This window comes from Podarcis muralis, chromosome 6 (assembly GCF_964188315.1).
Source record: "Podarcis muralis chromosome 6, rPodMur119.hap1.1, whole genome shotgun sequence".
Classification (NCBI taxonomy): Eukaryota; Metazoa; Chordata; class Lepidosauria; order Squamata; family Lacertidae; genus Podarcis; species Podarcis muralis.
Genome location: NC_135660.1, coordinates 34,361,128 through 34,386,415, shown reverse-complemented (window position 1 = coordinate 34,386,415; position 25,288 = coordinate 34,361,128). Strand labels below are relative to the sequence as shown.

The window sequence follows — 25,288 nt, the reverse complement described above, 5'->3', positions numbered from 1 at the left end:
GAGACAAATTTGCATAAGAGCTCCATATGCTGATTTATAGGCGTATGAAATTAAGATGGCGTGTGGCTGAGATTTGGCCAACACTGTGCCTTCCAGTGTCCAGCTGCCCTTTCAGCAAAGTAACAACTCTTCTTTATAGTTTTAAACTAAGGAACAGGAAGTCTGGGATCTGCCACAAAAGACCTGGAGCTCAGGCCTGCCAGACCACCATTTAACAAAGCTCCTGTGACAAGCTTCTTTGAACAGGGACTTGGAGGACAGAGGGGCCACTTCTGTAAAAGCAGAATGGATGGGAAGACTCATGGTTTAGGCACTCTAGGAATGCATACTTTCCCCAAGTGTCCTGATTTAACTGGGACATCTCAGATTGACAGAAGCCACCCCGGCTTCTGATCCCAATCCCTGATGTCCAATTTTGGGCCTCGTTGTTTGGTTCCATGCTGTGGCGCAAGCAGAGCCTTGCAGAGCCAGGCAGAGGCCTGGGACAGGTAGATAATGTGCCCCCCCCCCCTTTTACCCTGGGGATAACTGAAGTCTTATAAATAAGTAAGTACAGTATATAAATAATTTTCACAAAAGTTATGCTGACAATTTTACTTCAAGGCTTGAACCATATCTGCATACAAAGACAAAATGGAAAATACAATAGTGCTTCTTAAAAATACATAGGGAAAAGGATTATTTTAAGTATTTACATTTAAAAATGCTTTCCTGGCTTTCTTTTCTGCGAATTCTTGAATTACGCAGGAAAAATCAAGCAACTTCGCAATATCATGGTTTACGTTTATCATTGCTAAACCGTTTAGGCATTCTTGAGCCATTGTTGACAGAAAGAAATACTTAATTCGTTTTAATATATTGAAATGTCTCTCATTGGAGGCCGCTGTAGCTGGTAATGATAAGAAAATGCGTAATGCAATTGGAAGATTTGGAAAAACGTTTTCCAAATTCATGGCCACAAGGAATCTGTCGGCTGCCGCCGCCGCCTTTGCACCTCTGCGTTCACCCCAGTGCATCCCCTGCAATTGTGAATGTGCTGACTGAGGCCCCCTTTGGAATCAAAGGCCCGGGCCAAGTAGCCCATATGCCCCCCCTCTGTCTGGGCCTGGGTGCAAGTCAGGTGGCTCACATCAGAGTGTGGGACCCAGAAACAAGGGGGGGGGATTACCTTGATGCCACATATCATCGCTCCCCTTCCTCCATCCACTGTGGCATTTCCGGAAGCTGCCTTCTGGAAGTATGTCTGTGGCATCGGAGGAGGCGGCAGAGGCTGGTCTGGTCCATGTAGCATCTCCTGACGCTGGGCAGGGCAGGGTGACCTTCCTCAGGCTGCTCTGGTCTGTGTGGTGTCTCCTGAAGCTGCAAAGCAGGAACCTGAAGACACCGGACAAAGGTAGGAGAGGGGAGGGATGGGGCAGGCAGGTGAGGAAAGGGGAAGAAGCAGGGAGAGGGTGTATGAATGAGCGACAGGATTGGCTGGATGGTGGGGATGGGAATGTGCCCCAAATTTGCCTCTCAAAATGTTAGGCAGTATGGGAAAATTCTGGGCTTATAATAATAATGATCCTCTAAGATTTATAAAACAGCTAGATATGTCTACTCAGAAGTAAGCCTTATTGAGTTCAATAGAACTTATTCCTGTGTGTATTACAGCTGCATTTATTTATTTTTTTAATCTTGAGGCCCAGAAGCATGTTTTCAATATTTGTTTGTTTGTTTCCCTCTCTTCCTCAAGTAGCCCAGGGCAGATAACAAGTTTTATAAAGAGAATATATCAACATCACTAGTGTTTTTTGAACTATTCTTAATATTGTGTTCTTAGGGTTGCAACATACCCTGGGACTTTAGGGCGAAGGGCAGGTAATCATAATAAAAATAAAATATGAATATATTAAAACGATAACACTAAAATCACCAACACACAAGAAAATAGTATCTGAGTTTAAATACTTTGTTAGAGGACCACATTTCCTTGTTGTGAAATTTTTTTTGCAGTTAGAAGCTCAGATCTAATTTCCAAGATGCATCAACAATTTCGTGCCAAGAGACACATAAAAGCTTTCTTTTTTTGAAAACTTTTAATTAAAATGTGTAAAAACATTTTAAATAAGCAAAATAGCTTATGAAAACGGAAGCTCTTCCGAGATGCATTGTTTTCAGGAAATAGTGAGTTGTTATTATTTATAGCTCCAGACGTGGTATACCAAGACGTGATTCCCACTTCTCACTGCCAGCAGTGATTTTGGGCTTCTTTCAACTTCCTCCTTGAAACAGAAATATGCCTTTTTTGGTGATCTCATTTGTTTTATATTCTCATATTTTTTCCTGCCCCCACAACTCTCCTTCCTTTGGCTAGGCAGCCTTTTAGAAGTGCCATCCAATGTTGAAGTCCCCTTGAAGAGCGATACTTCACTGTTGGCTAAATCAAGAGTTTTACAATTCTAAAAGCAATGTCTTGGATGTGGAATATTATTAATGCAGATAATTAGTGGAAGGGGGTGTTATTGATACTGGGAGGATGGGTGAGCGTGAATTCAGCAGGGAGGCAGAAAAGTTTGGAGCAGGAGGAATTAATTGGGTGGTGAGACAGCTTAGACACCTAGCAGGCCACACTTGAAGGCCCACAGATTCTCCGCGTCAGTGTTAGAAACTCAGATATATAAGCTAACCATGAAACGGCACGTTAAACCTAGGTTACAGTTGCCACAATGGAATGTCTAGATACTATGGAATTTATCGTCATCGTCACCACCATCATTAATTTCATTTCTATGCCACTTTATATTTTAAATGAAAAAATCTCAAAGCAGTTTACAGAACATGAAAACATCAAAATAAATAAATCCACGTAGCCCCTTCTAATTCTATAGTTCTATGATTCTTTGAATCCAGAATAAAACAAATTCAAGCTTTCAGAAAATATTTTGGATCCGTCTCTAAGTGACATTTTGCTTTCCCCATATTTATTTACCTATTTGATTTATATAGCTACCCCATAGCAGAAGTACTGGAGGAAGCCAGTGTGGTGTATTGGTTAGAGTGCCGGACTAGGACCTGGGAGATCAGGGTTCAAATCCCCACTCAGTCATGAAGCTCACTGGGTGACCTTGCACCAGACAAAGCCTCTTAACGTACCTCACAGGGTTGTACGAATTAACTGAGGAGGGAGGTGAACCATGTACTCCTTGGAGAAAAGGGTGGGATATCAATTCAATAAATAAACTCTTCTGCTTACCTGCCCAAGAAAGCTGGAGGGGCCAGCCAGATGCAGATGCCTCCAGCCTGGCATCCAGAGATCTCCACATGGTCACAACTGGACCTGCACCAGTTGCAAAATTCCTGGGGAATTTTGAACACTGCTTCACGTGTGTCATCATCATGCAAGGTTCTGTATGGAATGACAGTAAGAAAAATTGGTCCCTCCCATGAGAATCTTACAATCTATAATTCAACAGGGAGACAAGTAGGCGGAAGAAAGAGGTGATGCTAAATAGGGAGATAAAATGTTTTCGGCTTGATTTTAAGTAAAGCAGAGGTTGCTACTCTTACTGGATTTCTCAGCAGCTTTTGTTACTATTGACCATGGTATAGTCTTGATGCTGAAATCAGTAGGAGGACCTGCTACCTTTACTCTTAGTTGCAGTAATAATCCCATGCCCCGTCATACCATTTGGGTTAAGTGAAGTGCTCGCTGGGGTAATAGGATTATGCTGAATGCAGAGTGGAGAGCAGTGGCACTTAATGTGGCAATTAATTGTATCTGGTGGCATTTGTCTGCACAAGCAGGGCTCCAACTTCGCTAGGCTCTTTATGCTTTTGAAAAAGGGCAACGAATGCAGTGGCAAAAATTGGCTGGCTTTGAAAAGGAAAAGTTTGAGAAGCTGCCTATTTCATTGTAAATTGTTGATGAGCTTCCTCAGTAGACCCGTATTTCACTTGTGCGTGTTCTGAGAGTCGCTTGGCATCTTTGAACTGTGCAAATAGCATGTCCTGGCAGATTGACCCAGTAACTCCCACAGGCCTTTACCAAGACAGAGATGATGTTTGTCGACCACACAGAATCCAAGGATGCACATTCGTTGCTGCAATGGAAAATAACTCTGCAAAATATATGGATTGGGGAGGGGGAATTAACTCTGTGAAAGTATCAGCATGGACTACTTTGATCAGGAAAAATCTAGCAACAACTCAATCAGCACAGGAATAACAACCTCCTGAATCTTGGTTCTTCCAGCTGTAGTTCATACGGAACACGAAAGCCTCCAATATAAAGGCTACAATTATTGTCACCACCACCATGGTCACAAATATAGAAAATCATGAAATAGAGGCGGCTCCAGTGCGAAGTCTTTGATGTCACCCCTTCCATGATGATGTACCAGTCGTTGGCGACTGTCAACTCAAACAGGGTAACAAAACTGTTCAAAACAGGAATGACATGCATGCAAGAGGAGGTGGGGTCCATAAACTGTGAGACTGAAGGGATAATAAACTAGAGGTCCAAGCAACCAAAATAAAACACACATAAATATGAGAAGATAAGATAAATGATTGAGCAGGTGGTCGAGGGACAACTCGAAGCACATCTGGAGGATGTGGACCATTTTGATCCCTTCCAACTGGGATTCAGACCCCATTATGGGACTGAAACTGCCTTGGTCTTGCTGGTTGATGATCTCCCCCAGGCTAGGGATAGAGGTGAAAGCTGTTTCCTGGTTCTGCTGGATCTCTCAATGGTTTTTGATACCATAGATCATGGTACCCTTCTGGACCATTGGGGGGGCAGGTTGGGAGTTGGGGCACTGTTATGCAATGGTTCCGCTCCTTCATCCTGCGACATGTCCAGAAAATAGTGGTGGAGGGGGTGAGTGTTCGGACTGCTAGGTGCTCACCAGTGGAGTACCACAGGGCTCCGTCCTCTTCCCCATGCTTGCCAACATCTATCTGAAGCTGCTGAGAGATCATCAGGGGGTTTGGGCTGGGTGTTCAGTAGTATGTGGATGATACCCAGCACTGCCACTTGTTTAAATTGGAACCAGTGAGGGCAGTGAACATCCTGTGTGAGTGTCTGGAGGTGGTTGGAGGATGGTTGGCACCTAACAGATTAAGGTTGAATCCTGACAAGACAGAAGTACTGTTTATGGGGGACAGGGGATGGGCAGGTTTGGGGGACTCCCTGATTCTGAATGGGATAACTGTGGTCCTGAAGGACCAGGTACACAGCCTTGGGGTCATTTTGGACTCACAGCTGTCCGTGGAGGTGCAGATTAATTCTGCGTCCATAAACTAAAGCTAAAATAACAGAGTTTATGAATGCATTTATTTTAAAAATAATATGGTCCAGGGCATTGTAATACTGCAAACCCAGAATCCCATTTAATGTGCACTTGCTTTGATGGGGACATGAAATTGTGAGTGATGTGATGTTTTGTAAGCAATTTCAAAAAAATGCAAACTTGGTATACATCCCTCCTTATGAGAAAGTGGAGCAAAAATCTCTGCTTCAGCAAGCAGGGGGTCCACAGAGGAAGGAGCTGGGGGCAAGAAAGGGGAAGTAGGAGAATAATGAAGTCAGAACACAGGTTCTGTGGTGGAACTAAATATTCAAGTGAAGTGATTTTCAACTAAAATTGATTCAGCTAGGTACAGTGGATCATCAGAATCTGCAGATTTTGCAGAATCCTTCTGCAAGAAACAGTGAGCAGCTTATGACAAATAGCAGCAATTAAACTCAACAATTGCAAGGCCAATTTCTTAAGAACAGGAATAACAGCAACATGATAGCAAATACAACACTATATAAAAACACTTCAGTACTATAAATGGAACAACATTATATTGGCATTACACGTTCTAGCAATTACAAAAATAACAAGGGAGCTCGGCAGTTTTATCTTGGTTCTAAATACACCCGTCCCATGATAAATAAATGTTGCTCACAGTTCTTCTCCGGCAGTAACTGAATGGCAAAGAACAGGATTGTGGACAGGCTGAAACTAAAGCAATGTACTCCTTAAAGCCCAAGGTTATTATTCATTTTTAAACAAAGGTTTGAAAGAGTATTCCAGTACTGAAAAAATATAGCAATGCTTCCTCTATGTGTAGTAGTTTTTCAATTCCTATAAAATGACCAGGGCAATAATGAGAACACTTCACATTTTTTGGGTGGAGACTTGTTGCATCTACACCTCTTTGACCAGTGTAGCTAAATGGGCCCATCCCCTGGAGGGACCCCTATTGCCATGCTGCTTGATGAAATCATATTCCTTAAGCTATGTCCTGTACACATGACAATCTTCTTCTTCTTTGGCGATCACTCGTAGCCGAGTATGATTGTCTTCCATGAACACAGTCTTAACTGAGTCTGTAAGTGACTGTGGAGGCCAATTCTGGATCCACATGTCCTTCCACAGTGGGGACATAGGTTTCCAGGTGGGAGTTGATCATGATGTGCATTTGCCAAGCGAGCCTTCCTCTTAGCACGTTTCTCCCTTTCGTCCTGAGTTCGAGCATCTTCAAAGTCCATGACACCTTTGGTAAAGGCTGTTCTCCAACTGGAGCACTTGCAGGCAAGTGTTTCCCATTTGTCAGTGTTTATAATACATTTTCAAAGATTTGCCTTGCAAGAGTTTTTCAAACCTTTTTTGTTGACCACCGGCATTACACTTTCCATTTTTAAGTTCGGAATAGAGTACAGTAGTTGCTTTGGAAGAGGATCATCAGGCATCTGCACAACATGACCAGTCCAACGAAGTGGATGTTGAAGAATCATTGCTTCAACACTGGTGATCTTTGCTTCTTCCAGTACACTGACATTCGTTCGCCTGTCTTCCCAAGTGTAAAACTTTTCAGAGATACCGTTGATAGAATCTTTCGAGGAGTTGGAGATGACGTTTATAAGTGGTCCATGTTTCACAAGCATACAGTAAGGTTGGTAGTACAATAGCTTTGTTAACAATACCTGCCCTGGGGCACTAGCTTTCCTTCTTATCCTGCAAAGGAGACCAAACTGATGGCATATTAACATATAAGCAATGCCTGCATGGAGCATCCTTAAGGCTCTTTAGTAGCCTGCCAATAAAATAGCCTGGCTGAGTGTGAATATGCAATTTCAAAGTGGCTAGATTCCTCCAAACCCTCCACCCCACCCCATTATAGCAAAGTAGTGCTAATTCTGTACTTGAGAGGCACTTCCGTGTTCTTGCCAGACCAGGTCTGAAGTACGGTATTCATAATTGCTCAAAATTTAAAGGCTGCTCCGTTTCCTGAAAAACAGTGTTTTCAATGAAATATGCTCTGTTGGGCCAAGCCACAATAGATTTACTCATCTGTCTATTAAAGGTGGAGCTGAGAAAGTAAAAGAGTGTTTCTTTTATTTCTATAGGGAGTCAATCAGTGCAATGTCAACTCAGAAATATGTCCCATTGTTTCCAGTGGGGCTTCTAGTGCAAATAGCATCACAAGCTAAATTGTTTGTTTAGGGATGTGGTTCCTTCCTAACTACTCCCTGGTTATCAGAGCAGTACAAATTGTGTAATAATCATATTCTTGGGGTGCGGGGTGTGTGTGTCTGCAATTATGGGGAGGGGGAGCCAGAAAGCTCCATTGTGCAAGTCGAGTTCTGCAAGCTTTTTTTCTAGACGCCCGATTTCAAAGTATTTAAGACATTGCATGTACGATTCACCTCCTCTTCTTCCTTGTCAGAGTGCTTGGTACACATTTGGGGATGCAAAGCAGTGAGTAGCTCTGAACTTCACAGTGCTTTGGATTCTAGCCACAGACTGTTAAAGATCCAGTGAGTATACATGGGCTGCATCCTTCAAAACATCACTTTTTTATAATAATAAAAAAGCATAATGGATATAAAACAGTATTTTACCAGGACGTATTCTGATAGTTTTAGCAGCAAATACTCCCTGTTTACTCAGAGAAGATCTCCCAGAACACCTATTTAATGTCTTTCTGGATTATTGACTTTGTCAGAAATCTACTGCCAAGTTCAGTTTTAGATTCCACCCCCCTCCCCGTCTCAGGCTGGGAGATTTTTTCCAATGCACTGTGTTTCAAAAGCAATTACAGTACCTTTAGTGATGCAGTATTTTCCAGTAAATGTACCTGGACTGTTGAGCTTACTTCACCCCACAGAGGATAGTTCTGTTCCAAATGTAGGTCATTAGTACTCAGCAATTTGTTCCATTACAGCTAATTGCCAAGGTAGAAGTATTATGCTATCCCTTACATTACACACACACCTTTTAAAAGAAGCTCTGTAAAATTATTGATGTTCCACAATTCTATCAGTGTTGTCTATTGGGGGTGGGGGGCAGGGGGCGTTCCAAATGAAGATTGCTTAAAATTTTCATTTTAAAACTGAATGTAAATAATCAACCCATTATCTCACCTTTTTTTTCCTTTTATTATATTAATGTGTGTTTCTGTGTGGGTATTTATTAACCTCCTAACTGGCTCTACTAAGGGCTAACAGACAACCCTGTCTGGGGCCGAGATTTGAGAAATCCCAGCTTTGTTCTCACTGTGCAAATTATTATTTTTTGGTCTAGGCTACCTTTGTCACATTGATGTAAGGCTAATGCACTGGTCTGAGTTCCTTAATTGAAAGGCAGAACATGGATTAAATGAGACACTCACAGAACCGCCAAGCTCCTAATGGCTACTTTCCCTGCCTTCAGCTACTGGCAAGCATATTGTCTGATTCATCCCCTAGTAACAGATGCAGCCAGTTTTATGTGCCTCTATAAACCAGCTTGGTGTGACCTAAAAGGCCAAGGGAAAGTGTGGGTGCATTGGAAGTTAAGTTGTAAATGAATATTGTAGGACTTCTTACATGGCACAAGGCACTAAAACTTGCAATATGCAAGTTTTCTGGTGCATGGCTCAAATTTGCAAGTGGCTTAAATCTTCTGTTGACTCCAGTCAAAGGCTACTATGGGGTGTGGCGCTCATCTTGCTTCAGGCCAAGGGAGCTGGCATTTGTCCACAGTTTTCCAGGTCATGTGGCCAGCATAACTAAACAGCTTCTGGCATGACGGCACACCATGACGAGTGCCAGAACAGACGGAAACACAGTTTACCTTCCCACCACAGTGGTACCTATTTATCTACTGGCACTGGTGTGCTTTCAAACTGCTAGGCTGGCAGGAGCTGGGACCAAGCAATGGGAGCTCATCCCGTTGCATGGATTCAAACCGTCAACCTTCCAATCAGCAAGCCCAACAGGCTCAGTGGTTTAGACCACAATATGTATGTCAACTAATTCATTCACATGATCAGGCAGAAGGGGTCTTCTTTCAGAATATAGAGCTCTATGTGATGATGGGGGGGGGGGGAGACTCCTGAACAGCAGTTGTGCTTGGAAGTAGCCAGAAATTAAATTACTTTAAGTTTGTGTAAGATATTTAAAGCACCAAGCTTGGGTGGAAAATGCAAAGCTTTCTTTTCAACTAGAAAACTGCAAGCACAACTTCAGGCAATACCAATGAGACGGAAACATGGAAGGTGCCTAAAGAAGCCAGGGTAGCTATCTAAAGAACTTTTAACTGAGTTAAGATTAAAAAAGGATGTGTACAAAAAATGGAAAAGGGGGGGAACCACCAAAGAGGAATTCAAACAAATAGCCAGCACATGTAGACACAAAGTCAGAAAAGCTAAAGCACAGAATGAACTCAGGCTTGCTAGAGAGGTTAAAAGCAACAAAAAAGGCTTTTATGGGTATGTCCGTAGCAAAAAGAAGAACAAAGAAACAGTGGGGTCACTCAGAGGAGAAGATGGTGAAATGCAAACAGGAGACACAGAAAGGGCTGAACTCCTCAATGCCTTCTTTGCCTCAGTCTTCTCCGATAAAGAAAACAATACCTGACCTGAAGAATTTGGAGCAAATGATTCAGCAGAGGAAACACAGCCCAGAATAACTAAGGAGATAGTACAAGAATACTTGGCTAGTTTAGATGTATTCAAGTCTCCAGGGCCAGATGAACTGCATCCAAGAGTATTAAAAGAACTGGCAGATGTGATCTCAGAACCACTGGCAGTCATCTTTGAGAATTCCTGGAGAACAGGCGAAGTCCCGGCAGACTGGAGGAGGGCAAATGTTGTCCCTATTTTCAAAAAGGGGGAAAGAGAGGACCCAAATAATTATCGCCCAGTCAGTCTGACATCAATACCAGGGAAGATTCTGGAGCAGATCATTAAGCAAACAGTCTGTGAGCACCTAGAAAGGAATGCTGTGATCACCAATAGTCAGCATGGATTTCTGAAAAATAAGTCATGTCAGACTAACCTAATCTCGTTTTTTGACAGAATTACAAGCCTGGTAGATGAAGGGAACGCAGTGGATGTAGCCTACCTTGATTTCAGCAAGGCATTCGACAAGGTGCCCCATGATATTCTTGTAAAGAAGCTGGTAAAATGCGGTCTTGACTATGCTACCACTCATTGGATTTGTAACTGGCTGACTGACCGAACCCAAAGGGTGCTCATCAATGGTTCCTCTTCATCCTGGAGAAGAGTGACTAGTGGGGTGCCACAGGGTTCTGTCTTGGGCCCGGTCTTATTCAACATCTTTATCAACGACTTGGATGATGGACTCAAGGGCATCCTGATCAAATTTGCAGATGACACCAAACTGGGAGGGGTGGCTAACACCCCAGAGGACAGGATCACACTTCAAAACGACCTTGACAGATTAGAGAACTGGGCCAAAACAAACAAGATGAACTTTAACAGGGAGAAATGTAAAGTATTGCACTTAAGCAAAAAAAATGAGAAGCACAAATACAAGATGGGTGACACCTGGCTTGAGAGCAGTACATGTGAAAAGGATCTAGGAGTCTTGGTTGACCACAAACTTGACATGAGCCAACAGTGTGACGCGGCAGCTAAAAAAGCCAATGCAATTCTGGGCTGCATCAATAGGAGTATAGCATCTAGATCAAGGGAAGTAATAGTGCCACTGTATTCTGCTCTGGTCAGACCTCACCTGGAGTACTGTGTCCACTTCTGGGCACCACAGTCCAAGAAGGACACTGACAAACTGGAACGTGTCCAGAGGAGGGCAACCAAAATGGTCAAAGGCCTGGAAACAATGCCTTATGAGGAACGGCTAAGGGAGCTGGGCATGTTTAGCCTGGAGAAGAGGAGGTTAAGGGGTGATATGATAGCCATGTTCAAATATATAAAAGGATGTCATATAGAGGAGGGAGAAAGGTTGTTTTCTGCTGCTCCAGAGAAGCGGACACGGAGCAATGGATCCAAACTACAAGAAAGAAGATTCCAGCTAAACATTAGGAAGAACTTCCTGACAGTAAGAGCTGTTCGACAGTGGAATTTGCTGCCAAGGAGTGTGGTGGAGTCTTCTTCTTTGGAGGTCTTTAAGCAGAGGCTTGACAACCATATGTCAGGAGTACTCTGATGGTGTTTCCTGCTTGGCAGGGGGTTGGACTCGATGGCCCTTGTTGTCTATTCCAACTCTATGATTCTATGATTCTATGTGTGCCTGACAAGTTCTGCGATACACTCTGTAGAACTGTGTGTGTGCGTGTCTGCAGAGCAGTCTTCCTTAACCTGGCATCCATTCAGTGTTTGGACTGTAACTCCTCTCATTCCTGACATTGGCCATGATGTCTGGGAGCTGGACAATAAAGACATCTGGAGGGTCCCAGTTTCCCCCACGGCTGGTGTGGGAAACTCCTTGCACCCTGCTGCTCTGAATTGGAGCTCATTTTGAATAGATGAGAAGAAGGCAGAAAAGGGAACTTCCCCTGGAATCTGCTGTCTCAGGCAGGCTGCTTTAAATTGCTATGTGTTTCTGTAACTTGAGGGAAGGAAGAGCAGTGTTATCAGACAAAGTCTATTTTCACTGGTTCCCAAAGCCAATAAGGACCCATGATGGATGGAAAGGTTCAAGCCTTTATTGCTATAGCAATAGTGGCTTAGTTTGGATTTCTTTCCAGAAAGAAACACATGACCACACCCATACCAGATTCCTCCCACCCCTCCCAAGTTTGCTCTTGACACAAACACTAGGTGCTAATTGATGATAAGATAAATACTTGCTTGAAGCCCTATTTTATTTGGTTGCTGTTCTCTACTTGCAAAGCAGCTGCATTTAATAGGAACTTTTAGCTTGCTGGTGGGCTGTACTGGTGATGTTTGGGCTGGAACCTGAGAACACAGGAAGTTAGACCACTGCACAGAGTCAGACCACTGAGTTCATCCAACTTAGTGGTGGCCACACTGACTGGCAGCAGCTCTCCAGGCTTCAGAGTTAGGATATTGAAACAGGAGCTTCTTTGAGGCTATTTTGGGGGGCAGATTGGGGGGTGTTCGGCTAGCTTAAAAAATGTTATTCCTGCATCAGGAAGATGAGATTCCTGCATTGGACTAGATTACTCTTGGGGTGTGTTATGTACTGAGTTGAATAGGATCCAAACTGCAGCAGTCTGATTGGTCCTAGAACAATAGGATCCAAAAGGCAGCAGTCTGATTGGTCCTAGAAAAATAGGATTCAGAATGCAGCAGTCTGATTGGTCCTAGAACAATGCAGCAGTATGATTGGTTGGCAGGAACTACCCAATCATGCTCCAGATAGAAGTGAATCCACAACCTGATTGGCTTACAGTAGAATTCCGGAATTAGCCAATCATGTGCAGCCCATTGTGTAAATAATGTATATAAAGCAGATACTTTGAGGGGACTTTCATTCATTCCTCCTCACCACTATGAGCTGAATAAAGAGCATGAAATCACTTTGCGACTCTGAGTATATTTCAGGGTGGATCCCTTCCAATTCTACTATGATTCCATGCTGCTGTTGCTTGACATCTTGCCCTAGGGTGTTTCACTCTTTGACACCAATGAGGGGGACTTTTGGCCACAAGTTCCTACAGAGCTTACAGGAAGAGAAGGTTGTCTCCTTATCTGAGAGCCAACAACTGCTAGCTTCTCATGGTGTTAGCAAGCCAACCAAAGAGGTCAAGGGGTAGCATTTCAACTTTGCCTGCTGTCAGCCCAGCTCTGGATGCCAGGGACTTGTGGCTGTTCAGTGCAGTATCAGTAGAATCCCTTCCAAAACATTGTGCATCTGCTTCCCCCTAGAAAAGTAACACGTGAGGATGAGTACAGCCACAGAGTGCCATGGGGTTGCAAAACAAGCTCATTTCCCATTGCCTTTCTTTGCACCCTTCATAAATTCCCATCCTCTTTCCCACCTGCTCAACTCTAATTTCACCTTCTACCATGCAAATACAACTTTGAGCATCAAAGGCTTCAGTCTTCTCTAAAAACTATATTATTGAGAAGTTGATGTTGTACAAATTAATAAGGCATATTTTGGAAAGACACCTTGTTAAAAAAATAAAAGCTATTTCTTCTGAAATAGTCGGACTAAGTATTGTTGATGGAAACTGTGCTTAAGCAGCAAAGGCCATTATTTGCAACACTGTGAGAAGGACTGCCATTATTTGCAACACTGTGAGAATGTAAATGACCATGGCATTCCACTTTGTTTCAGTTGCCTTTGTAAAGCCAGTGAAGTTGTTAGCTCTTTCGTGCCTTGCATTTTAATGCAAAGTATCAATTTTGTTTGACTACAGTTTATCTGATATGCATAGTATTTCACACTAGTTCCATCTATCACAGGATCCTCCATTGTTTTCCACTGCCTGTCACACCTGATTTTCATAACTACATATTTTCATTTCTAAACATTTACTGCCCTAGTTGGCTAATCAGGGATGAACGAGCAAAAAAGGGCGAGCTTCTGAATAAGCAGAAATGAATCTCAATGTCTGATCAGACCCATTGCACACATTCACTATCAGTTACTACAAGTACATACTTCACAATAAACATCTAAGAGAAACTGGAGTGAAGCAAGCTGGTTAAGTCAGAGTAAAGCTATACCAGATCTAAACTTTGTTCAGCAGTGGAGCTGCTGCCGTTGCTCTGCTTAAGCCTGGCAGAGACAAGAAAGAGGTTGCCGAAGAAATGTTCCTGCAGACCACAGTGATTTACTGGGTGTATAAAGGATTATTGCTTCTAAGCAGTTTGTAATTGCTCCGGAGAAAAGCAATCGTGTTAAGTCAGCCACTGAGCAAGTACTGTTGATAGTTTAGCACCAGGTGAACACTGAAAACTGGACAATTGTTAAAGCTTCTGCCACAGGTGCCTGAACTGTATAGTGGTACCTCAGGTTACATACGCTTCAGGTTACAGACTCTGCTAACCCAGAAATAGTGCTTCAGGTTAAGAAATTTGCTTCAGGATGAGAACAGAAATTGTGCTCCGGTGGCGCGGCAGCAACGGGAGGCCCCATTAGCTAAAGTGGTGCTTCAGGTTAAGAACAGTTTCAGGTTAAGAAAGGACCTCCGGAACAAATTAAGTACTTAACCCGAGGTACCACTGTATCACCACATGTCTCTGAACACAAGAGGAGTCCTGCTGGATGAGACCAGTGCTAGCACAGCATTATGCTCTCCAAATAGCCAACCAGACGCCTATGGGAAGCCCATCAGAAGGATATGGATGCAGTCACACTCTCCTTCTTGTCACCCCCAGCAGCTGGTTTTCTGATACTGGAGTTAATAGCCCTCATGACTTGCAGCCTCCTTTAATTTCTCTGATGCATTTTGAGTATGACCCTCGGGGTCCCTTCCAATTCTATGATTATATGAGTACTGCATTCATCTTATGTTTATTATAGATTATAAAGCATGAGCATGGAATGAAACTAAAAGCACCATAAATCATAAATGGCCAGCCATCATTAAGGCTGCTGCAACTGAAGGCACAACCCACAACCCACTGGCACAAACAGAAAGTTGTTTGCACTCCCAATTCCAGTGCTGCTCTCTTCTAACTCCCCATACTGCTGAGTGCAAAAGTGCTAAGCATGAGTGGTTCATAGGTTACCATGTGCATTTATGAAGTTCTCCACTGCAGCAAGACTTTATAGCTCTGAGTGGAGAAAGAACATGGAAATACTAGTAGTTTGCCAGATATATAATGCGGGTGGCGCTGTGGGTTAAACCACTGAGCCTAGGGCTTTCCGATCAGAAGGTTGGCGGTTCGAATCCCCGCGACGGGGTGAGCTCCTGTTGCTCAGTCCCTGCTCCTGCCAGCCTAGCAGTTCAAAAGCACGTCAAAGTGCAAGTAGATAAATAAGTACCGCTCCGGCGGGAAGGTAAACGGCGTTTCTGTGCACTGCTCTGGTTCGCCAGAAGCGGCTTAGTCATGCTGGCCACATGACCCGGGAGCTGTACGCCGGCTCCCTCGGCCAATAAAGCAAGATGAGCGCCGCAACCCCAGAGTCGGCCACGACTGGACGTAACGGTCAGGGGTCCCTTTACCTTTACTTACTAGATAAATACTTCCCTTTGAGCCAACTTGTAAAGCTCAGTAATGTGAATAGATTCAGTATTGGTGAATCATATGTTGAAGCTCGCAGTAGGCTATCTAGTATAGTCATACCTTGGGTTGAAGTAGCTTCAGGTTGAGCATTTTCGGGTTGTGCTCTGCGGCAACCCAGAAGTAACGGAACATGTTACTTCCAGGTTTCACCACTCGCGCATGTGCAGACGCCCAAAATGACGTCATGCACATGCGTGGAAGCGGCGAATCGTGACCCATGCAGACGCGGGTTGCGTTTGCTTCAGGATGTGAACGGGGCTCCAGAACGGATCCAGTTTGCATCCAGAGGTACCACTGTAATCCAAAACTCTCCTTGATGCAGAGTGAGGGTGTCTTCAACAGATGACTGCCCAGCCCTTGTTGCAGACTCTGTGATGGAGAATCTTCCACTCTCCTTAAGTAATTGCCTCAGTTGTTACCTCTGAAACATTTCTCTTAATGTTAGACTACAATCTACCCTCCTGTAAATTATGGCTGAATGTACCCACTTCTTCCAACCTTACCTCATAGAATGTCTTTTCATCATTTCTTCCAGATTATGTTTCTGAGGTGCTTTGAATGTAAAAGGTCAATAAAAGCTTTCTGGGAAATGATATATAATGAATGGAAAAATATGTTTAAAATAACTTTTGCAAAGAAACCAGAAGCCTTTTTTATTAGGAATTATAGGTACCGATATGGCAAAGGAGCAGAAAAGACTTTTTATGTATGCGACAACAGCTGCACGGATGCTACTAGCCCAGAGATGGAAAGAAGAAAGAGTCCCTACCAGAGAGGAATGGCAAACCAAGCTGTTGGACTATGCTAAAATGGCAAAACTGACCGGAAAGCTCAGAAACAAATAAGACAAATACTTCAGGAAAGAATGGGAAAAAAATTATAATTTATTTAGGAGACCACTGTAAGCAGATGAAAACATTAGCAGGATTTTAATATCACTTGTAATGTAACAACCACTTTGGACAATATGGACAGATGCAAAATATAGATTATTAAATAATATGCAGTTGAAAATGTTAACAATAAGACCCATGGTGGGAAATTTCAGAGAAATCTCTATATACGGCTGTGCATTTGGTATTGTTATAAATTTACATTTGTAAAACTAAATGAAAAGAATTTTTTAAAAAAGAATGTAAAAGATTAAAGGCTAATTTCTGGGCATTTCCAGGCAGAGAAAAGACTCCTGCCCAAAGGCCTGGAGAGCCATTGCCAGTCAATGTAGACAGAGATGAACAGAATGTAGATCAGGATCACTTTTAGATCTCTGGGTGAATTGCAATCAGCCGGCAAGGGCTCTCAAAGTTTTTAACAATACCCACAGCCAAATGACCTGTTCCACCTAGATTAGGCTACTAAAATGAAGTAAACTATTCCAAAGTTGACTTTTGTGCAAAAGGCTTGTGAGCTCAATTCAGTTCTGCTACTGGAAATAAATTACTAGACTCAAAATACGTTCAGAGGAGCCCTGTTTTTTTGTTCTTAAAATATGTCTTTTGCTCCTGACTCTGATCAGTAGATCTAGTGAAAAACAAGGTAGTTTCAGCAAGCCTGAAGTTTGCCAACCCCAGTGCATTATGTTGAGCTGGATGGACAAATTGTCTGAATCAGCATAAGAGAATTTCCCATGCTGACTCGTAGGCTAGAAATAATCACTGCAAACTCACCACAGATAACATATGTTTGTGTCTGGGTCTAAAAACTTGCTCAAATATCCTGTAAGGACAATATGACTGCTTTGTTTGGCTGACTTGAGAGGTTTTTTTAATGAGAGGGTGGGTTTCCTTTTAGTTCAGCTACCTGTGAACTTTGCTTCCATCCCCTTTGTTCGGATACATACTTTGCTCAGCAACAGGAAAAGTCAAGAGAAAACAGAATGCAGCAGCTGAGAACCTGAGCTGGACAGTAATGAAAATGTGTGTATTTGAAATTCATATTCCAAGTACAATTTAAATTGTACTATGAATCTGAAATAAAGCTAAAAATGTTCCTAGTAGAGTTTTTTGTTCCCTTTTGCTCACTGAAAGTTTGATGAGCAAACTCATTCTTGCAAACTACAGTCTTGAGAAAAAAGTTGAATAGAGCACACTGATGAATAAATTAGTCCTTGAACACAGCATCTCTAAATTGCCTTAGATAACAGGAAGGTAACTACAGTATATGATATGACTATAGTTCCCATTATTATTCGGATCAACTGAATGCAAAGTAGGCATCACAAATCAACTGAAGCAGTATATTCATAAGGTACAGAGAAAACCCATGCGCCATAGCCATTTTCTAAACTATCTGCTGCAAGACGTAAGTTGAAAGACTGCTTCCATTACTTAAACATGTGCCTTTTCTGAAGATAACAAAATACATCAGGGGTTGAATAGTCATTTTCATAAGTTTTGATGAGATCTTCAGTTTGGGGAATTGACTGTACAAAGGTCTTCAGTATACGGTGTCCCTAAACTCCAGATGACTACTTGAAAAGCTAAAGTGTGTTTATTTTCTATATGAAATTTAGTTCAAGCAGGTATTTTGTATAACGTGATTAAATTTATATATGTATTTTAATTACTCAAATTACTTTCTCATGCTTTTATATACCCTATAGTCATATCATGTAGTGTAGTTGCCTTTCTGTTATTTAAGGCAACCTTGAGCACATGCCAGTCCATTATGATACTTTCAGTTAGGATACTTTCTTACTTTTCCCCTAAAGTAATGTAACTGGATAGCTAGCGTTCTATGCTGGGAAACATGGCAGCAGGAAGACAACTTTTACTTGGCAGAAGTTTACATTTGCCTAGGATGTTCTCTTCTCATCAGGACAGGCCTTCTAAGAACCAGTCTTTTCTTTCAGAGAGGATGGCCTCTTTGAAAACCATGGACAAACCTCTCCTATTTCAAAATACTGAACACCAGCTCTATAGTTTTATGTGATCAAACATCTCCAGCTGGGCAGAGCAATTTTATATTCCAATACACCATGGAATGAGACACATCTTCCACTATACCGGTGCAATATCCACCATATTCTATAGCTGCTTAGGTGATGTTATCCCATTAAAATAATTTTGCACCCTAAAATTATTTCAATTAGTTTCTTCCTTGTATTATGTGTTTATTTATTGTTGTCAAAACTCCTAAATGACAACAGTGTGGGCAGTTAAGACACAGCTTGAAGAAATCCCTCTTTTTCCCCAAACAACAACAACCCTGCTTTGGGGTATAGAACAGCGCACAAAAACCAAAACTCAGGGCACGCAAGCCAATGCGACTTTTCTGAGAGACTGGGCCTTGCACAATGTGTTGTTTTGTTCCCCTGCTGGTGTTTGCAAGCAAGCAGTGCCCCCTTCTCCTCCTGACTTTCCCTGGAGTATTGTGCACGAGTCACAACATTGGCCTCTTCTGGGGAATACTAGGTTAGATGAGGAAAGAAAGAAGCAAGAAGAGGAGGTGGGGAGGAGCAAAGGGCCTGGTGGGGAAAAAGGGATCCAGCTACATGTTCTAACACTCTGTGCCCTAACTGGTAATGAATATGCCTGAGGCAAACTTCCAACTCTTTGTTCCCTCCTCAGGGCACCATAATAATTCAAAACGACCAACCTACATTCTTGGAAACATGTGTCTATATCAATAAAAAAATTTTTTTTAAGACATAACAGAATTAGCCCTGGGTTGACCAGAGGAGAACAATTGTTAGAATCTGGAAAAAAATGTCAAGCAAGCTTTATGTTATGTACTTTTAAGAGTACCTTTGTAGCTTTCCTTTTCAAATAGTGCTCCTGCCCTTCTTGAGTCAAGCTCAGAAGCTGCACAGTAACCCCTCCTCCCCCAAACCTTCTGCAGGGAACAGAGAGAAATAACCTCTGATTTTCTCTACCTCCATCAGTCGCATTCAATGGCTGGTTATTCTTTCTTCTGTTAGGCTAGAGGCAGAAAGCCAGCAATGGGTCTGCTTTCAGTCTGGTCTGCTGCCCTCTTTAAGCCTCCCAGCAGCACCAGGTTTAGGGTGGTGTGGGCAGGTGCTTGAGTTGCTGCAACTATGACATAGCACACTTGAGAGCATGTGCAGAATGGAAAGGAGGGAGAGGATGCCAAAGAAATATTTAAGGTGCCAAATTTTGTCCTTACTCAGGGCACCATAATACCAAAGTCTGCCCCTGCTCCCAGCAAGCACATACAGTACAGTGGTACCTCGGGTTACAGACGCTTCAGGTTACAGACACTTCAGGTTACAGACTCCGCTAACCCAGAAATAGTACCTCGGGTTAAGAACTTTGCTTCAGGATGAGAACAAAACTCGTGCTCCGGTGACGCGGCAGCAGCAGGAGGCCCCATTAGCTGAAGTGGTACCTCGGGTTAAGAACAATTTCAGGTTAAGAACGGACCTCCAGAACGAATTAAGTTTTTAACCAGAGGTACCACTATATTACTTGGCTTTTTATCTACCCATTTTCATCTACCCTATTTTGCAGCCCTGTCCAACTGCCCCAGGGCAAGTGACCCTGTCCTAGTTGCACTAGTATGGACTGTGAGACTGCTTGTGTGGTATTGCAGGAAATTGTGGATTTATGTATGCTCCTGAGTCCTGGTTTGTATGTGTAGTAGAGGATGGGTAGTTTGTGGGAAACACCTGCATTAGGTTTGCTTCGAACTTCAAGACCCTTCAGAGCAGACATCCCCCCACCTTCTCCCTTCCCATCAGTGTTTCTATTCGAAAATGACAGGTGCTGGGGCCTAAGCCTGCCTGAAAAGCCTCGGACCTGAAAGCCCCATTCTAAACAAGTGCGTGTGTGTAGCTATGCCACGAGGGTAGTGCACTTTGTATGTGCTCAAAGGTGCTCTCTTTTCCCCCTTTGGGTAAACCAGCGCTCCAACCACAGTAAACCTTTGTTTTCTCTGATCCTATGCGCCTCTCCGCCCACCCAGCTTCCTTTGGGGGGTCGCCGCATCTTGCAGACCATCTTAGGGCCTCTCCTGACGGGAAATTTCAGACAAAGGCTGGGCTGCTGCCACAGTAGCCGCTTCCGCCAACAGCCTCGGCGGCGTGTGCGTGCGCCACGGTTTGGCGCGGCCAGAAGAGAGAAGAGCTGCTTCTGCTGGATCCAGTCCGCGCTCCGATGCGCCAAAGGAGCCGGGTGGCCAATGCTCCCTCGCCTTCTCTCCAAGTCCTTCCCACGAGCCCGCCACCCATCCCCAGCAAGCGGCCACCCGCAACAGGGACGCGCTTCCTCAGCCTCTCCCTCTCCGCTGCAGCCTTTGCGCCCCCTTCGGTAGGACAAGCCAGCGACTCCATCCATCCCCACGTGGGAACGGGCTCCGGAGGCTAGCGGGGTGAAAGCTTTGGGCAGGGAGGGCGTGGGAACCAAGGGCGGGAGGATGTGAGGCTGGGCGGCAGGGGCGAGGGGGTCGTGGTCCCCACGCCCTCTCCTCCCAGGGGGCGCCGAGACGCGGCACAAAGCTGCGCGCAACTGGGGCGCGGAGGGAGCTGCCGCGCAACGAGGCGCGTCGCGGATCCTGGTTTGTTCTCTCTCTTTTTTCTTCCCATTCATCCCCTCCCGTCTGCCTCGGACGAGGCTGTGCCCTCGGGGCTCTCTTGTTTTTGCATAATCCTGCCTCCCTCCCTCCCTCCCTCCCCCTCTCTGGGCTCGCGTTTGATTGATGCGATGGGGGGTCACGCTTTCGTTCCCGCGGGCAGCAGCTCGTCGCTGCCGAGGCCAAGCCTTTGTGCAGAAGTGCGCGGCGGCCCAGCGTCCACGGCTGGGCGGGAGGCATTTAAATGCCGCGATTTCGGGGCGGTAACAAAGGCGGCAGCGGGAGGGAGAGAGACAGAGTGAGAGGCGCGCGTACGGCTGCTTTGGGCCGCGGCCAGCAGTAGCGGCGGTGGCGTCGGACGCGGCGCCAGGAGCGCTCCCAAGTGAGTAAAGGCAGCGACTCCGGTGGATCCGTCCTTGCACGCGCGCACTGCCCGGTTACCCATCTGATTGGCGCTTGGGGGGAGCGGGCAGGGCGGAGGGCGCTCTCTCCGCGCGCAGCTTCGTAGGCGCGCACGGATGGATGGACTTCGCGGTGTGCCAGTCTGCCCTTCCCATCGCTCCTGCAGCGCCACTTCCAATTGCGAGACGGATTCGAATTCGTCTCCGGAGCTTTGACTTGCCCTCTCCCATCTCCACGCGGCTCCCATACTTTTGCACTGGGAAATCGCCAAGGTCCTGCCGTTTTCAGGATCCTGGCATTTCCCTTGAGCGACAGAGAAACCCTGCATGCATAACGTGTGGTAATGTTTTGTAATGTTTACTGCAAATAATAGATGGAGGATTTCCTTGGAGCGTTCTATCAACGCAAAACGATCAAGCAACTGGTGCCTCGGAATTGAATTCCCCCCCGTTTTTGATTAGGCTAGTTTCTCCCAATTGCCTCTAGCTTATTAAGATTTTGTTCTTGGGATGGGGAAACGGTAACGAGGTTGGTCGTGTTTTTGTTTCTGAAATGGTAATTAACTGGAGGGCTCAGTTTCCAAACGTGGGCAATATAAATCTTGGATAGAAAACTTTGCAGAGGCAAACTTGAAAAGTTTTCCCGGTTTGCCTGTAGGTTGGGGTCTTGAGGTTGTTGCTGAAGCAGATTCAAGCAGGAGCAAGACTGAATGAACTTGGATCTCAGCGGTATCATGTAGAGATGACTTGGAGTTGGAACAACTTCCAGTGCATCAGGTTTGGCCCCTCAGTCACTCCTCCTGCTTTTCATTTGCAGAATGCTGTTTTCATTTGTTCATCAGTTCTCTGTAGAAAAGAGCAGCCTGCTGAGATAATAATGTTAGCAATCAATACTGCTGTTTTTTCCCCCTTGAAGATCCTTATATTCTCGCCATCTGTTGTGACATCTTGTGCTCCTCTTGAGTTTGCACTGTGCAACGTTTTGTGTGGAAAGGCAATTAATGGTTTCTTTATTTTCTTATTAGCAGTAGGAACAATCCACTGAGAAGCGGGAACAGTTGCGCATCTCACAATCCATTTGAGTAGGGCTTGCACAGGAGAGCTGCCGGTTTGATTGCACCTTAAATATTTCATCAAGTATCTGTATATGTTTTCTCTGTGGCATTCGTTCCAGAATAGATAAAAGTTATATAATGGAGAGTGTGTTCATTTAACTTGCAGATTCCATGATAAAAGAACAACATGAGCAGATATTTTTCTGTCATGGGTTCTGCTCCAGATATTTTGTTTTCAAGTAGAAGCAATTGGCATCTCCTGTTGCTAGGCAAGGAAAAGTGTGAATTATAAAAATATGCTGAAACTTGAGGGAGACACATTTGGATTTTAATATGTTGCTGATATTATTTTTCAGTATGTTTAAGGCTGCTGTTCTGGACATAGTTTGGAGCAGATAATTTTACTTGACTTTAATAGGACTTGTACAGTATATGTGAAATTGTGCCTGGGATTTCTGCTTGAATTCAAAAGAAAGGCACTGTCATCTGTTCTCGAGTAAAACTTCAAAAGGCAAGGATTTTGCCCAGTATAAATCATGTAATTCCCCCCAAAGTTGATCCTTCAATATTACAGTAATACAGAGGGCAGCAAGAGCAATAGAATAAGAGCAGTGAGAGCAATAGCCAGGGCATTTTTTTCTAGGAAAAAAAGGTGCTGGAAATTCTTTTTAAGGACCTTTCTTTAGGGGAGCACCCAGCCAAAGTTGTTAAGTTTTTTTTAGAGGGGAGCACAGTGCTCCCCCCCTAAAAAATGTTTAGGGGTACTGTCATTTTGTAGTTCAAATCAGGAAAAATTAATAAATACAGTAAATGGACAAAAGTACAAAGATTCACAAAATGTTTAGGGGTGCTTCTATTCTTATGCCCACAGCTTCTGAAATGCTGTGCCATAATGCTAGGGGGACGCATAATGCTTTAGGGGCCGCGGGTGGCGCTGTGGGTAAAACCTCAGTGCCTAGGACTTGCCGATCGTATGGTCGGCGGTTCGAATCTCCGCGGCGGGGTGAGCTCCCGTTGTTCGGTCCCAGCTCCTGCCCACCTAGCAGTTCGAAAGCACCCCTAAGTGCAAGTAGATAAATAGGTACCGCTCTATAGCGGGAAGGTAAACGGCGTTCCATGCGCTGCGCTGGTGCTGGCTCGCCAGAGCAGCTTCGTCACACTGGCCACGTGACCCGGAAGTGTCTGCGGACAGCGCTGGCTCCCGGCCTCTTAAGCAAGATGAGCACGCAACCCCAGAGTCGGTCACGACTGGCCCGTACGGGCAGGGGTACCTTTACCTTTAATGCTAAAATGGTGCTGGAACTCAGTTCCTGTAAGTTCCGTCTGAAATTAAGCCCTGGCAATCTGAAATAGAGGGCAGTGAAAACCTCTTCCCATAAACCTCTAGAGAAGTGGTGGGGGCGCAGTAGCTGTCCACTTGTCTATCAGATCCAAATTTTGAGCACATATACCTGTGTAACGTCCCACTTGTCTTTGGGTACACAATTGAGCTCCATGCTGGGCCCTGTATGCTAGTCAGCCCAGCAAACCCTTTGGATTGGAACAACTATTGACCAGCTGCAAACAGCCCCTTTGGGGGAAGATGGTGGAAAGGGTCATGGTGGGACTGCTAAGAGCATTCTTGGAGGACACTGATTATTTAGATCATTCTTTTTTGCAAGGGGATAAAGGAATAGAGATTGGGTTGTGCATCTCCTGATTCCCTCTTCCAAATTCCTACCTCCTTTGGGCAGAGCTTCCTTTCTGCTTCTCCGGGCTGAGTCTCTCAGGTCTTCTGGTTGTGGTCTGCTGCTGGTCTTCTTCACTATTCACTCAGGAAGGATTCCTCCCCAAGGCCTGTTCTCACACCACTCCCACGTCTTCCCCTATAGCAGTTGCCACAGAAAATTATTATCCGGTGCCACCTTGCTTGGAAATGTTACGTGAGGTTCACTCACCCAGTAGTTGGAACTGTCAAGGACAGGCCACCTGCTCTGCCACAGAATTCACCCTTGTAGCTTTCCCTCTTCCTTCTCTTCTTACAAACTACAGTCGTACCTCACTTCCCGAACGCCTTGGGAGTCAAAACATTCCGGCTCCCAAACGATTGAAAACCGGAAGTGAGTGTTCTGGTTTTTCAAATGTTCTTTTGGAAGCCGAATGTCTGACGGGGGCTTCCGATAGGCTCCAGGAGCTTCCTGCAGCCAATCAGAAGCCGCGCTTTGGTTTCCGAACGTTTCGGAAGACAAACAGACTTCCGGAATGGATTCCATTTGACTTCTGAGGTACAGCTGTATGTAACTGGGACTGTTTGGTCTGGGCTAGTCATAATTTTATCTTAATGCGATCAGTAGAGCATGGATTCGAGCCCTACGTTGGGCAAAAGATTCCTGCATTGCAGGGGGTTGGTGTGATCCTCATGATCCCTTCACACCCTAAATTTCTTTCTTTCTTTCTTATTAAAGATTTTCTTGATTTACAAAAGTGTGTGCAATGTCTCTCTCTCGTATTTTCCCCCATGTAACATTTTTACAAATCAGTTTCATTTGTTGAGACATTAGGAAGAAAAGGGGGAAAGATGGGTGGGGGTGGGGTTGGGTGGCGATGTTTCTGTTTTACTTACTATATGTAGGGTTTGGTGTCAGCGTTGCTTGTGCAGGTTCTTTGCTGTTCACTTGTGTTCCTTTGGTGGCGAGAGAGGTTGGGGTTGGCCTGTTGTTGTTGTTTAGTCGTTTAGTCGTGTCCGACTCTTTGTGACTCCATGGACCAGAGCATGCCAGGCACTCCTTTCTTCCACTGCCTCCTGTAGTTTAGTCAGACTCATGTTTGTAGATTCGAGAACACTGTCCAACCATCTCGTCCTCTGTCGTCCCCTTCTCCTTGTGTCCTCCATGGGGT

At 44.4% G+C, this 25,288-nt stretch overlaps 1 protein-coding gene and 1 long non-coding RNA gene across 4 annotated transcripts in view; one reads left to right on the top strand and one right to left on the bottom strand.

Annotated features, from left to right (window-relative positions):
- Positions 1-322: 322 nt before the first annotated feature.
- LOC144327974 (uncharacterized) lies at positions 323-25,156 on the bottom strand. The gene is made up of 4 exons (XR_013393158.1): positions 25,014-25,156; positions 24,132-24,276; positions 3,236-3,388; positions 323-1,374 (listed from the first exon to the last, which is right to left on the bottom strand). It is a non-coding gene; the product is annotated as an uncharacterized LOC144327974 (long non-coding RNA).
- Positions 20,810-25,288, top strand: part of ST6GAL1 (ST6 beta-galactoside alpha-2,6-sialyltransferase 1) — a 71,225-nt gene continuing 66,746 nt past the window's right edge. The window contains exon 1 of one of the 3 annotated variants that reach the window (XM_028730995.2): positions 20,810-20,940. The gene's annotated coding sequence lies outside the window, so the exon portion shown is untranslated. Of the gene's footprint in view, positions 20,941-21,124; positions 21,338-21,787; positions 22,134-25,288 lie in introns of those variants that run through there. The other 2 variants (XM_028730994.2, XM_077929954.1) reach the window with 2 other exon arrangements.